Here is a 16386-nt window from a genome sequence, read left to right on the forward strand (position 1 = left end):
TGAAAAATATACACAAAATTATTAACCTCAGAGGGGTAGGAAGGTAAGGCATGGAACTCATTTTCTACTTCATTCACTTCCATAATGCTTTTGTTGTTAACCATGATAATTTTTTTACCATGAGAATTTAATATAAAGTGCTTTTAAAACTTAAAAAACACAGGGAGTTCCATGGTTGCCCAGTGGTTAGAATTCTGGACATTCACTGCTGTGGCCTGGGTTCAATCCCTAGGAACTGAGATCCCACAAGCCACATGGCATGGCAAAAAATAAATAAATAAAAATTAAAAATAAAAAACACAGGATTAAATCAAAATGCCATGCCAACCAGTTTTCTTTTTTTCTTTTTTCTTTTTTTTTTTTTTTTGAACTAGATAAGTTCCTTTTTAAATTCTTACAGAAAAATAAGCAGGAAAACCCTGAAAGAGCAGATCAATGAGCAGGACTAGCAATAACAGATCTTCAAACACACTATGAATAGCCAATAATAAAAAAGGAATAGACAGGCCAATGTACCTGTAACAATGATCAATTTATTGCCTTTCACCTAATACACCCTTCAGTATATGTTCTATAGCAATGGAATTCCTTAAGCATTTAAACTGAGCCCAGTGCTAAGCTTTTGCAGTTGAGGCACTGCAGGGACACTGCAGGAGGAAGAGACCACAGTGATTTCTGGCAGGGGCAGAGGCTGGCAGTGTGGGTGTGAGAACATCCAGTGGAGCCTGTGCCAGCCATAAGTCCAGAATGAGGTCCCACTGCAAACTTGTAGCCCTGGCACGGCGAGAACCTTTCTGCAATCACCTGTTCAGACTATGGCCTGAGGAGTTACACAGAAGTTGTTCCTTGTACAAGTTTCATCACCAGCACATGCACACTCTGAAGGTCTTCTGCCCCCACGGGCACCTGGACTCCCAGGGCCCACACCACCAGCTGCTGATCACCCGCTCCCCACCTGCAACTCCAGACCACTTTCGTCCAGCTACACAGTTAACATTTCTGCTAATTAGTGGCCAAACCATTTTTTTCCAAGGAGGTCTGAATCCCCCAAGTTTGTCCATCTTTGGGTAGTCTACCTCAGCTCCACGTAGAGTTTCTTATATCTTATACTTAATCTCTCATCATAGTTGGTAATTCTTACATTAGACTTCCCCTGTTGAACCTACTGTGTAGTTTCTGTCTCCTGATTGGACCCAGATTGCTATGCAATAGAACAGAAAATCCTAAAACAGCAAATTCAAAAACTCAAGGGATTTCCCTGGTGGTCCAGTGGTTAAGAATCTGCCTTCCAATGAAGGGAACGCAGGTTCAATCGCTAGTCGGGGAAGTAAGATCCCACATGCTGCGGGGCAACAAAGCCCATGAGCCACAACTACTGAGACCGTGCGCTCTGGAGCCCACTCGACACAACTAGAGAGAAGCCCGTGCACCACAATGAAAGATCCCGCGTGCCGCAACTAAGACCCGACAGAGCAAAAATAATAATAAATAAATATTTAAAAAAAGTCAAAAGTTTTTGGAAATTTGTCATAGGATAAAGGTGGTATCTCAAATCTCTAGGAAAACATTGGACAACAGAATTATCATTGGAAAAAGAATGTATGCCAGAATAAACTCCAAATGTTAAAGACCCAAATGTTGAGAGAACTGGGAAGAGGAAGGAGAGGGAGGAGGATAGGAGAAGGGGTAAGACAGGAATGGGGGAGGAACAGGGGCTGCACAGGTACTAGAAGCAAATGTAGATAAATCCCATTATAACATGGGTGTGGGGACAATCTTCTTAACTATGACTCAAAATCCAGATGCAATTTTAAAATGCACATAAAAGTACATAAACTCATGAAAGTAAACATCTGCATATCATAAAAACACCATAAGTCAAAAGAGTAATGACAAATTGGAAAAAAAATACTCCCAACTTATATTAGAAACAAAGGGCTAACTTCTCTGGTATATAGCGAGAACTCTTAAATTAAGATGGAAAAAACCCCCCAAATATTCATTAGAAAAATAGGCAAAAAACACAAACAGAACACAGGAAAAGGAAGGCAAATGGCTCTTAAAACACATAAAAATATGTTCAACCTTGTTCAATAAAGAGATACAAATTAAACTGCACCAAGATACCATTTCTCACTTATGTTTGCCAAAAATTCAATTTTTTTTTTTTTTTTTTTTTTTTGCGGTACGCGGGCCTCTCACTGTTGTGGCCTCTCCCGTTGTGGAGAGGCTCCGGACGTGCAAGCTCAGCGGCCATGGCTCACGGGCCCAGCCGCTCTGCAGCATGTGGGATCTTCCCGGACCAGGGCACGAACCCATGTCCCCTGCATCTGCAGGTGGACTCTCAACCACTGCGCCACCAGGGAAGCCCAAAAAATTCAAATGTTTGACAACAGACTCTCTTGGAAAGGTTATGGAAAAACCATGGACTTGCTCCTACATTGCTGGTGAGAGTGCAAAATGGTACAACTTCCATGGGTATTTGGCAATAAATAGCAAAATTACATATGCTTTTTACCCTTTGGATTATGAGTCCATAGTGATGTTCAAAAAAAGAGGAAAAGAAAAAGAGAATCATCTGCTACCACTGTATCAGTTCCTCACTCTGAAAATTAGCAATTAGGGGAAAAGAATTAAACCTGTACTCTGCCTTTTGAAGAGAACCTGTAGTTTATCCCAACGTAGAGGGAAAACCCTTCTTTACCAAAGAATGACACTTAATAAATAGTTCAGAAGAATATTCAGATGGATAGACAGATAGGTAGATACATACATAGATACATAGGTAGAGCAAATAAGTCAAATTGTCAGCAATTACTGAATCTAGATGGTAAACATACGGACATTAGTCTTTCAACTTTTCTATAACTTTGAAATTTTTCCTGATAAGAAGCTTTGAAGGAAAACAAACAAAATAAGAAATTAAAAATAGAAACCTGTTTTTAAAAAGTTAAAATATATGGAATAATATAATTTGGGGAAGGGAACAATGACCATTAATAATGAGACTGTTTGAGAGAGATCATTAAGAATCTAGCCTGGAGAAGTTCTCCATCTTCAATATTTTCTGCTCCAGCTGTCACCTACTTCCATATGTAAGCAACTTGGCCCTCTAAAGCTCCCAATTCCTTTCTCCTGACATTTTCCTTGGAATGCTCATTCCATTTGTCCTCAAAACACAATATATCTATGATGTTTTTTAAAAATGTCCATAAATTCTTCAATACTCTTCCCTTCAAAAGGTGGTGCCTAACCTCCCCCTTGAATATGGGCTAGATATAGTGACTCCCTTCTAATGAATAAATTATGGCAGAAGGATGGCATGTACTTCTATGACTATGTTATAAAAGGCATTGCAGCCTCTTCCTGGCTTGCTCTCTTAGATCACTCACTCTGGGGAAAGCCAGCTGCCATATTGTGAGGACACTCAAGTAGCCCTACGGTGGCCTCCTGCCAGCAGCCAGCAAGGAACTACAGTGAAAGAGAGATTTTGGAAGCAGATCCTCCAGCCCCAGTCGAGTTTTCAGATGACTGTAGCCCTGGCCAACATCTAAGCTAAGCTGCTTCTGGATTCCTCTCAGAAACTGTGTGAGATAATGTTTGTTGTCTTAAGCTGCTAAATTCTATGACAATTTGTTACAGAGCACTAGATAATTAATATAATACCCAAGGCAAAATTCATCATTTTCCTCCCCCAAACCACTCATTTTCTATTTGTGTTAATGACGAAGGCTATTACAGTTATCTCTGACTTCTCCCCTTCATCCAGCTACCTTTCATCACCAAGGCACATTGGGTTTTTCTCTCCATGGTGCCTTTCCCCATGGTTATGTCTTTCGCCAACCTTGGAGCAAGCTCTTGTTACTTCTTATCTGTGCACCTTAAATAGTCTCCTTACTGCTCCTTGCCTCCAGTTAGCTCTTTCTCCAGGGTCACAGAGCAGCCAGATTAACATTCTTAAAAACCCAGCTCTGAGCAGCCCCCTGCTTCCCACCAGCCTCTTAATAAGTCATGCTCTTTTAACATTCAAGGCATTCCACTATGTTGTCCCAACTCATCATTCCACTCTAATCTCCTGATATTTTCCTACAGAAAACCTGCCATGTTCATAAGAAATATGCAAAGTGCATTGTGAAGCGGTTGGCGTTTCATGCCTTATCACTTTTTTCACTCTAGCACCCCTATAGTAACTTACATAGAAATTTAACCCTCCTTATTAGAAGAGAACTACACCAAATCCTTTTTGGAAATGGTAAAGGTGGGGTGGGAGAGTAAGAAGTAAGTACAGTTAGATTTTAAGCTCCTGAAGGCACACACTGTATTTTATTCACCTTCTACTACAATGCAATAAATATTTGTTGTAAAAAAAGAATATGAAGAAATGTGTTGAAAATATATGATTTCATCCAGTATAGAGTATGAATCAAAGATGGAGCACTTGCAGTAGCCATGGTACTGAGCTGAGACAGGGGATCTAAAGGAGTTTCAAGACAGGCACTCTGCCTTCAGGGAGCCAATATGCCCAGTAAATGAGGCAGGCAGACCAGGTAAAATAACAAGGAATGAATACAAAGGTGCTACCACTTCCAATCAACATTGGTTGTCCACAAGAGACAGGAGAGAGAATGGTAGCTGGAAACGAATATAAGATCAAGGAAGTTTAAAAAATATATATGCATTTATTAATCATGAGGACAGAATTCCACATTTCAACTACTTATTCCCAATCAATATATACAATCCCTGATTCCTAATAGAAAATATGCAGGATAAAGCATATAATGCTAACTAGCAATTTCCAAACTTTTTTAAAAAGTTGTAGTAAAATACACATAATAAAGTTTACCATATTAACCATGTACAGTTCAGTAGTGCTAAAGACATTTTCACTGTAGTGCAACCAATCTCCAGAACTCTTTTCATCTTGCAAAACTAAGATTCTACACCTGTTTAAAACAGTTCCCCCATTCCTCCCTCCCCCAGCTCCTGGCAACCACCATTCTACTTCTGTCTCTACAGACTTGACTATTGAGTACCTCATATAAGTAGAATCATACAGTATTTGTTCTTTTGTGACTGGCTTATTTCATCTAGCATAATGTCCTCAAGGCTTATCCATGTTGTTGCATGTATCAGAATTTCTTTCCTTTTCAAGGCTAAATAATATTCCATTGTATGTATACACCACATTTTGTCTATCAAGGAAGGGTTTTAAATACAGACGCTTGAAAACATTTACAGAACCATGGAAATGATCGAAGTTAGAGCAAGTGGTTGAATACAGGAGTTGGTAATTAGGTCATGAGTAACCTTTAGATGTCAGCTCGAGAAGTGGCAGAATTATTAGGAGGCTTTTGTCCCTCAATCTGTCTTGAAAACACCTCTCCTATTTCAATCCACCTACACATACACCTGTTCACTGTGCTTATGTTTTCAATATTGTACCTTGGTGATTGGATTTTAGTGCATTATTTTTGCTAAATGATCTGAGCATATCTTATGCAGCCAAATATTTAATCAAAAGACATTTAAAGTACTTTAACAGCACAACTTAAACAGTATGTAACAACTGAGAACAAAATACTTAAGGTAACATGCATAACAAATTGTATTTATGCATAATGTAACCTGGAGGTAATAAATTTTATATTTCTTTTTTTAATTGAAGTATAGTTGATTTATAGTATTTTTATTTTTTTTGAACTTATAAAAAAGAAAACAAGATGTCTTACCCAATTTAATAAATAAAAAGCATATCCAAATGTTAGTGTAATCACCACGGTGAGTATCCCAACGTTCTTATACAGAGCACTGCTCAAGGTAAACTTACATAAGGATAAACTCTACATTCTCAATCATCAAATGAAGATTAAATTATATTCAAGAAATTAAGAAGCAGGAAAGCAGTGGATTTTAGAATAAGAACTTGAACAAGAGACTTCAACTTAATAATCAATTTTTAAAAATCAATTGAATTGTTTAAACAAAAAATCATTCTCTGAACATTTTGACCAATCAAGGTTTTACTGAATTTCATGTTGTCTCAACTTTACATTGCCCAAAAGAAATGTATTTGGCGTTTCGGCTTAAGTATCAGTAGAAAAGCCAATACACCAAACTATCAGAAAACCACCACTATCTTTTCCTTTCATTAGGCCTCTTAAAAACGTAAAGCTTCTACGGACACAAAGTAATGAATAGTAGCATGGAAATTCATGAACTTGAAATAGCACTCCCCATTATCTAGCTGGACAGGGAAAACACCATTTAAAATGAAGATCATCTCTCTCTCAGGAGCAGAGAATCAATCCCATCACTCATTTTCACCTACAACTGAAATGTTCATTCTCGGCCTAGAAATGCTGAAATGACCTGTCAGACATATACCGCCAAATGGCAAATGCCAGGATTCATCCAGGCAATAAATCAGGTACCACAGTGACTTTGCTTAGAAAATATGCATTTCACACATATATACCAACTTCTCTAGAATTTCCACACATCCCCAGTACCATGATAATTAATGTGAGAGAACTGGTTGCTGGACAGTGATTAAGAGGATATACTGTTTTTTGGTTGGGTATCTTTTAAATTATCCAGATTCACATGACAACTATTTGTCAGTGCAGTCTTGGGTAACTAATAACTTGGTAGCCAATGCAAAGGGTTTTTCCTTCTTAAGCAAAGACACAGCAAGGAGTAATGAACTTAAATCACTGCAGTAGACCTGGGAGACAAGAGAATAAGTAACAAAAGGAAAGTCTGCTCCACTGGAGGTCTAGAAAAGTGAATAAACAACCTGTGGTCATTTAAGTAGTTCTGCTCTAAAACAGTGATATAAACTGATCGAAGGAAAGAATTCCAAGAAGAATATATTTCTCCAGCACTGTACTACAGATTTTCCCACACATTCGTTTGAACACCCAAGCATTGCCTCTATGACCACAATCTCTGGTATAACAGGGAAAAAGAGTCTCTAAACAATTTAATTGTTGGGCCTGGAAGGCATGGAATTTCACCTGGCCAACAAAAGAACATGTACCCGGACATCCTGATTCTAAGAATTAATCATTTCTTTGTGTGACAATTTTCTTTAATTACTCATCACAGCCTAAAATAGTTGGCCTGTATCCTTCATGATGAACAGCCCTTGTCTTCTGCCCAAAGATGTCTCTCTCACACTCCCCCAGCATACACACCTGTGTGGGGCCCTCTTGGGTCACATCTATGTCCAGTGGGAAAGCTTTTTGTACACATGGGATTATATGTAGTGTTCTAATGTACTGGCTGGGAAATACGCTACGGCTCTTAAACTAAAAAAAAAAAAGTTTTTAAAATTCCAAATATTGACAGTGTTTCCTTGAAGAAGAAAAAGGCATGCCCTAGAAATGGCAGAAAGACATTCTAGAAAGAGTAGACTGATTTTATCAAAGTGCCAATCAAATCTAGTTTAAAAAAATCAGAAGGCAGTCACCACCAGGCCTGTTTTTATGTATATTCTTGCCCAGTGGACAGAGTAGGACTCCAGGTCCCAGGCCCAACTCTGCCTGAAGGCCAGGTGATCTTAGTTTACTCAGGTAAACTCCCTGAGTTCCTATATCTCCTTCAGGAGAAACGGGGACCTAATACGGGTTCCCCTTTCTCACAGTGTTTAAGGATGAAGTGAAATGATGTACATGAAAGCATTCTGCAAAGGTATCATTACATATGCAAGAGGGTGAAGTCAGTCTATCGGCACGCCACTGAATATGCTTAGAGTGTTAGGCAGGATTTCCAGACAATTTAGGTTAAGACACCTTTATGGCCACCCTGAAGATTTCTGCCTCCTAATTTTACTCTCTTAACTTCTTCTTGACAATCCACCACCACTGTCCAAAAAGCTGAGCTGCTAGTAGCCTGTGTGGAACACAAAATGCCACATTCTCCTATGCTGTATTCTCAAGCCTGCCCATCACACTTCCCCAAGCATTCAGTTTGAACACCCCACACCTGTGTGCCCCTCAGAAGCCATAAATTCACATTCACAAAGCAGACAATAGAAGGAATTTCATGGAAAAGATAAAAAATATGTCTTAGGTGTCAAGCGTCCTTGATGTGTATAAGTGGCTATTTGCCAATCACTAGCCTTAAATATTAAGAAAAATATTAAGAGTCTCAATCAGTTTAATATTAATTAGAAATAAAGAAAAAACACTCCAAAATCATCATGGAACTGATCGGTAATAACTGACTCACATACAACTCTTAAGAACATGTACACGTAGTTTCCAAAATGAGAAAACTAACTCCCCTAATAGCCTACTGAGCTGGTTAGGAAATTGAATTTTGAGGGCTTGAATATGGGAAGAGGATAAAGCCTCAGCCCCAGGGTTATCACACTCTAAGGCAGCAGTGTGGAGGGAAAGCCCATCAATCTTCTCTTTCATCAGCAGGTCTCTGCTCCTTCCTAATACCAAGTCAGTGACAATACTCCACTTTTAGGAAACAGAAGCATATTCAAATATTCATTTGGGGCAGGGTGAGGGAGAGGGTGAGGGAGAGTTGTGGGTGAAGAGATTCAAAAGGACATGACCGATGCAGAAGTTAAACGGAATACATTCAACTTGCCTGCCAGTCTGGGGTTTGACAGTGAACACAAAACATTCACTAACAAAACTTTGCAGTCCTGCTTTGAGGAAATATATAGGAGTCCAGTAATTTGTCTTTCCAGGTGACCTTCATTCTTCTCTCCTCTCTCAAGTACACCTGCACAAAGATTCCCTTCGTAAAGCCCTTAATTATTATCAAGAGCTGTAACCGTTCCTGTTGGAAATGCCAACTATCCAGTTTGCTGGTGCCTCATAAACTTGCCACTCTGCATATCCTAGTTACTGCCACTGCAGTTCTCTGAAAGGTACGTTGTGTATGTATTTAAAAGACAGGCTCTTGTTTTTCATAGCACAAAGGAAAACGGCAAACGACATCAGTCTGACACATTAGGAGTGCCTAGCAATAACAGGCACCTAAGTGTTTACTGAATTGAATAATGTATTAAACAGTAAAAAAAATACTGGTTTATAAAAGAGTTTACATCTATGTCCTACAGGAAAACCTAGATTTCAAAACATGGGCACAGGAATGAAAAAACTGACATCTACAAATAAATTGGGCACAGACTTTAGCTCCTATTAAAGAGAGTATTTTAACTTAAGTAGCCACAATCACTCTGTATTTCATTTTAAATGTCTACAAGTTGTCATTTTTAATCGTTCCTAGGCTTCTCACTATTTGATAATATGTAATTTCAAGTAACTTTCTTTTTTTTCTTTTTTCTTTTTCCCGGTACGCGGGCCTCTCACTGCTGTGGGCCCCTCCCGTTGCGGAGTACAGGCTCCGGATGCGCAGGCTCAGCGGCCATGGCTCACGGGCCCAGCCGCCCCGCAGCACGTGGGATCCTCCCGGACTGGGGCATGAGCCCGCGTCCCCTGCATCGGCAGGTGGACTCCCAACCACTGCGCCATCTGGGAAGCCCTCAGGTAGCTTTCTTAATCTCACATATAATAAAAGTATCTCTTAAATGCAAAGATTATAAAGGAACCACATATTCTACTAATATTACATAAATAACAAATATTTTTTTTAATGCCCTTGTATTTCAGTTTGGGATAACTAATGATGCAAACTGTAACCAAAGGCTTATACCACAATGGGACCCAAATTTGCTAAAAATTAAACCTATTAGCCCAATATGAATCTAACACGTATTCCAGGCCTCTGGTTTCCCATATACAAAATAGTTTTGTCTTTTCTTCAATTTACCCCAAAGTGTATAGGATTAAAACAAAAATACCAGAACCTGGCTGATCCCAAAAAAGGAAGGGAACTGAGGTTTTCTTTTGAGAAAAGGGAAGGAAGACAATTATTTCTAAGTAAGAATATACTGAAGAGCAAAACTATATAATCAACAAACAGTGATTTCCAGGGGTTGGGGTTGCGTGGAGAGGGCTGACTACAAAGGGGACTTCTGGGGGTGATGGAACTGTTCCATGTCTTGATCATGGAGGTGACTGAGTATACCGCTGTGTGCAACTGTCAGAATTCAGAGCGATACACCTAAAGAGGCTAGATTTTACCCTATGTATATTACACTGCAATAAGCTTGACTTTTCAAAAATGTTATTATGTCTAAAACAGTGTGCTAGGCACTGAATGATGAAGCCTAAATTCAAGTATACATTTCTCAAGGGCTCTAGACATAATTATCAAAAAACTTACCAGTAAATGGTTCAAGTTCAGCCTTCAGCATTCTATATTATTTTATTATTTATAGATATTATAAAATGATTCAAAACATGAATTAACATTATTACAAGATGTATTTTGAATCATTACCTGTTGGATCACATATATAGAAAACTACATGTAATATTTTTTTAAATGGACATATCAATATCTATTAAATGCTAATTATATTTTTAAGGGTTGAATTTACTACTAAATCTTACCTATTCCATATTATAAATAAACTGAGAAATGTAAATGATGATTAGATTCATTCACATCCCTCAGAACCACTACAAAAGATGTCCTAAATGTGTTTTTAATTGACTTCAGAGACTTATAGGACTTAAATGTTACAGGAGACTGGTGACTTCTGAAATAATGTTTCAGTAATTCAACTGAAAAAAAATGCTTGAACATAAAATGGAATCCTAAGGTTTATGCTTTAACACCTGCTGATAAACAGATCCTAACATTTCCCCCTCTTCTAGAATGTATGCAAAAACAGATTTTCTGCAGAAAAAAAAAGAGCCAAAGAATAAGTGTGCAACGTTCTTTTCATAGTCACAGTACATTTACTTTTTACAATACTCACAGCACAAATCTTTCTTTCCACATGTTCACTTTTTAAATAACAAACATCCTTCTCCACACACAAAGAAAAACAGCCACTGTGAGTTTAGAAACTTAGAACAAAAATAAAAATTCCTAATGGAATGCCCATGTAAATACTAGAAATCTAACTAAACAAAATCCTTCCTCAAAAGTGTTGTGTACCACACCAAAGCACAAAGTTGCTTTTTAAAAAGCTAGTAAAATTGAGTCAATCTTATTTTCCTAAATAGAAATTCACCCGAATCCAAAGTTTTGCTTTTCACACACACACACACAAATATATATATATATATATATATATATATATATATATATATACACACAGATTCCCTCGACTTAATTCTATATCCAGTATTAATTAGGCAGGAACGGGAAAACAACAGGTTAAGAGAACAGCGGCTGGGGTTCCTCGTCAGCAAATAAAACAAGCCCAGATGATCTCAATCTTACTCAATCCGCCCAGGAAAGAAGTAACTCCGCTTTCTGATATGATTAAGGTTTGCCAGTTAATACATTTAAAAATACTAGTCACCTGCCTGATACATGTACATCTTCCCAGGCCCACAAAACTCAAGCATGAAGTGCCCTGGTCAACTTTCCTACCGTTACCGTTTCATCCACGGTTGGGAAATCCGTAGAAAATACAGGAGTTTTGCCTTTTAAAAAACATGTATATTAGCACAGTCAACCCGGAGCTTACAGGCACAAACCAATTAGTTAACTTGCCAGCGTCTTGAGTGAAAATATTTAGTCAAAACATGAAATTTGTTTCCAGTAGTTTTCCAGACTGGTGGATTTGGCGGGGGGGTTGGGGGGTGGCTTTTATTGTTCTCAATATTACTATTTTCCCATCGCTGGATTTCAAACATTAAATCAGACAAATCGCACCTTGACCTGAGGGGCACTTACCCTACTTGTACACACCCGCCTAGCAATCACTGAAACGCGGCACGTGCTTTTCCCGGACTAGTTCTGTTCCCCGCACCCGGCTGCGGCACCAGCTGCGGAGAGTGAGCGCACCTCGCGCAGCCCAGATCCCAAACGCAGCACCGGATGCCAGTCGCAGCCCTGGACGGTCCCGCTCTGGTCCGGCTCCCGCCGCCTCTTCTCTGCCCTGCAAGTTTCCAGAGGCGTCTGTCGCAGCCTCCGCTCTCCCGGCGGCCTAGCAGCAGGGGCGAGGGAGTGGGTGTCAGAAGGTCCAGTAGCCGGAGACACTGCAAAGATCACTAACGAGGAGCCGCTCCTTCCTTTTAAAGACGCGAGGGGCGGGAGGGGGAGGGGGGAAAGAAGCCCAGAGCCCACGTGACCACCTAGCCAGTGGCCGGGAGATCTCTGGAGGAGCCGGACTACCCGCCTCGCGATCCATACTCACCTGAGCGACGTAGGAAGCCCCAGGGTAGGGGCTGTCACCGTCGAGCGCCTCCCAGTCACCCGCAGGAGCAGCAAAGCACAGACGGCGCCCCTCCCCCGGTCTTGGATTTGGGAGGTCTGGGGCGGGGCCTGAGAATGTGCATTCCTAACCAGGTCCGGGGTGATGCTGAAAATGATGCTGCCGGGTTGGGGGCCACGCTTTGAGGGTCGGCTCCCCAGACCCTGAGCCACGTGAGTCTGAGAGGAGCTGGATGCTTTGGCGTCATTAAATACAGAAGTCTGACTAAGCATCTAGAGGTGAAACTATTTGCCCAATCGATTCCCAGCGGCAAGGGCAGCCTCGAGCCCCGGGAGAGGCAAAGCCACGCGGCAGGGTCGGGAGGTGGAAGGTGTGGGTTCTCATCTTTCAAGGGCTGGCGGGGAAGGCCTTTCGCCCTAGAGCAAAGATCCCAGGAACCTCCTCAAACTCACCTACTGCAAGGAAGCGCGTGGGTGAAGGACGAGGGAGGGGAGGTGGTTCCGTGCTTCTCTGCGGAGACGCCCCTCTTCCCTGGCTCCGCCTCCGTCAAACTCTCTCCGCAGGCGAGCGCCGCCTGGTGGCAGCTTCTGTTCCCCAGGTCTGCACGGTACCTAAGCTCTCCTCACCCACCCCACCCGGCAGTGGTGCCCAGAGTGAGGACTAATAAGACTATTTGATAGTCACTAAGAAGCAACTTGCATCTTGATGGCAAAAATCGAAAAGAACGTAGCAGATGTCCCACAGGGCATTGTGAGACCCTAGTGCCACATTTGTGCCTAATTAATCATCAAACTACGGTTCTCGATGCGGTTGTGACTCCAGATCTCTGATGCAGGACCAAAGGGGCATATGGAGGGAAACTTTTACAGCGTTAAGTGTTGGGGTTTAACCAAAATAGCCTAGAGGGACGCTAGTGTGCTCTGGGTTTGTAAGAGTGAAGTCCACAGGTCCACAGGTAGCAGAGACAGTCTCCAATTGTGGAGAGCCACCTACCTTATAAACAATGGTTATCAAAAATTTGTACCCTCCCCACCACCAAGGTTCATTAAAGCTTGGACTCCTGGATTCTTACAAGTTGTGGGGCAGAGTTTCCTGATTCTTGAGGCTGAGAACTTTGGACGGGAGGGTGTAGAGCTGACAAGATCCCTGTGGAGGATGGTAGAAGACAAGATGCTTATCTTTGCCAATCTCTGCTCCCCTGTTCCCTTTCCTGGGTTTTTCTCCAGGTGCCCAATACCCGTATTCTTTTTCCTTCTTTCCACCTTAAGGAGAAAATTTTAAAGGATGGTTTTTAAAAATCAGTTCCATTTGGTAGTACTTGTCAACAAGATACCTCTGCAATGGAAATTATTATGAAGGAATTTCAGTCATGAGCCAACAAGCAGACAAAGATGATGTGAGGGTTAAGAAAACTGACATCTATTAAGTATCTGCATCATGCCAGAGAGTGTGCTAAGTGCTTGCACAGCATTTCATTTAATCCTCATTGACCCCACTTCTCAGATGAGGAAACTGAGGCTCACAGAGCTTATATCAGTTACCTGAAGCCATGCATAGTGAGGAAAGAACCCAGTAGCAACAATGCTTTCATAAACAGCTACTACTTATTGGGCATTTAGCCATGCTCCACTTTCTACATATTATCTCAGTTTATACACAACAAGCCTCTGAGTCAATTCTGCTATTAATTAACCCCATTTTATGATTGAGAAAATGGCCAGTCAGTGACTGAGAAGAACTTGAACCTAGGCCAGAGCCCAAGACTGTTTTCTTCCATACCACAGCTGCAATCAATTGGAAATGAAGATGGCTTGAATGTCAGGACATTATATCTCCTGCAGACAAGCCCCACCTTAAAGCCTCCTGCCACCTGTGAGAAAAGCTTCTGCTCAACCCTGGAACTAGAGCTCCCTGTTTGCTGTAGTGCTTCCTTCAGAAGTCATTCCACTCACAGGAACAGCATGTTCTCTTTTTAAAGACCCTCAAACACCCACAGAAGCTGTTTGTTACACAAGGAAACCCCATTGCAGGAAATATTAAGCAAAGAGAATGAATGGGAGTGAGTACATTTCCTTCTGACTCACCCTGTGGATCGAGAAAGATAATGGCACCTTAGGGATGGAAACTTTGCCAGGTTGAACACAGAGAGTGGAGAGGGTGACTATTCCAACTCCCCCAAACCAAGACGAAAACTAAGAAGGGATTCCTGAAACAGTTAAGTACCATTAGCTAGGCCAAAAAGCACCTGAAATCTAGTGTTGAGGATGTGCCTCTGTTCAGCAGAGTCCCAGCCTCACTTCCACCTCACTCATGACCTGCCTAAGGAAGCACCCACATGGTATGACATTGAAAGGCTTTCCTCTTCCCCAAATATCCTACAACAAGGACTGAAGTCCTCACCATTCAGTCGTCCTTTGGAGTTAAAGCATTGGATTGTTAAAATTCAGTTATGTTATATATGATGGGTAATATTAATTTACTAGCATTTATAATTACACTCATGAGATGAGCTTGCAGGATGAGCTAAATGTCACCTGGGAAATCAAAGGAAGTCAGAGTAAGAAAGGCACGTTTTGCTGTAGGAGAAAGGAAAGCATCTCCATTGGGGTGTACCTTCCTCATCTTTTCATCCCACCCCTTTTCTGTCTTGAGAAGCCAAGAGCCTAAGTAAAGTCAAGACCGTGACAGCCCAGCAGAACGTGTACACTGCCTCCCCCCACAGTGGTCAGCCTGCCTGTCAACACCGCCTGCACTGTGATTGCACCGTGCACGTCTTGTGTCTCTAGTACCCCCATGGTAGGATGGTGCCCATAGCACCCACCTAATACAAATCAGGCATTCAACAAGTACCTGCTGAAGGCTTCAACTTGGAAAGATCAGAGGGAAAGGGGAAGGATTTTCTGTAGCAAAGAAACTAGCAAGAGGCTAAATAAATAAAATCCTGTTGAAGACAAGAAAGCAAAAGCTGATGTGCAAAAGTGTATAGGTGAAGGAGTCTCACAGATGACTAGAAGAGTGTCATGGTATAGGATGGCTTGGGACTATCACTCTTCCTCTTCTCAGGCTGAGGCCAAGTGGGAGGATTTAGGTCCTGGGATGCTCCTACTTGCTCCAAAGTATAACAAGATCAGGATCCTTCTTCATATTATGTGGGTATAAATTGCTGTTTTAAGAGATCTGGGAGATAAAACCCTAAAGTTATGGAATAATAAAAGAGAAGGGAAAGATTCATTGCACCTGCAATAGCACATTTATTTGATGTTGATGAATTGGGAAGGTGGTATTACTAATGCAATGTATTAGAGGTTATCTCAGCTGCTCATGAATCAGCGTTCGTAAAATAGAATTTGATATTTGAAAGTTGAATTTGGGTAGAGCTCTTCAGGATCATGTCTTTTGTAGAAATAAAAATGAACCTAATATTTATGCAATCTTTCTGGCCCCAGTACCACAATAGGCAGGCCTGCACAGATGGGTTCATTTTATTCATTTAATCCTCGTAACAACCCTGTGGCCATCTCTGCTTTATAGCTTGGGAAAATGAGGCACAGAGAGATGACTTTTTTGGTGATATCACCCATGTGCATGTGGCAGAGTGAAAGTTCCAACCCAGTGTCATCTGTCTACCTGCTAATCCTTTGCTTTCTCTGCTGTTATCCTGTGATGTTTTTCTTATTTGTTATGTAAACTGAGGCATATTTGTCCTGTAGAGCCTGGTTATTGCTGAATGAATTTTTGCCAAGTTCTTGTCTAGGTCTGACCACCTGTGTGCATATTTACATAACTTTATTCTTTACTGACATGTGTTTGACTGGAGCCTCTAGTAAGGTGACCAAGGACATAAGCAGCAAGGTAGACCTAACCTGATACTGGGGCACACAGACCACAGGACAAGGTTATTCTGACCCTCAGTTGAAATGAACCACCTGGGCAGCCAGCAAGTGCAGCCAACTCCTTATAAGTCATCCTTATTTTTTTCAGTCTTGGTCTTTGACATTTGCAAACATACAGGTAAAATAACTTTTTGTCCTTCTACTGCTTCTTGAAGGTACTTAAATTCCACACAGATCTCTCACATACCTCGAGTTTCTAATTTCCTACCCACTGAAACCGAACGGTGT

At 41.1% G+C, this 16386-nt stretch overlaps 1 protein-coding gene across 1 annotated transcript in view; it reads right to left on the reverse strand.

Moving 5' to 3' along the window:
* ESR2 (estrogen receptor 2) overlaps positions 1-12670 on the reverse strand; it is a 60773-nt gene extending 48103 nt beyond the window's left edge. Inside the window, exons 1-2 of the mRNA XM_030855201.3 lie at positions 12248-12670; positions 11785-12037 (exon numbers count right to left, since the gene is read on the reverse strand). The gene's annotated coding sequence lies outside the window, so the exon portion shown is untranslated. The remainder of the gene's footprint in view (positions 1-11784; positions 12038-12247) is intronic.
* Positions 12671-16386: the final 3716 nt, after the last annotated feature.

Source organism: Globicephala melas, chromosome 2, assembly GCF_963455315.2.
Source record: "Globicephala melas chromosome 2, mGloMel1.2, whole genome shotgun sequence".
Lineage (NCBI taxonomy): Eukaryota > Metazoa > Chordata > Mammalia > Artiodactyla > Delphinidae > Globicephala > Globicephala melas.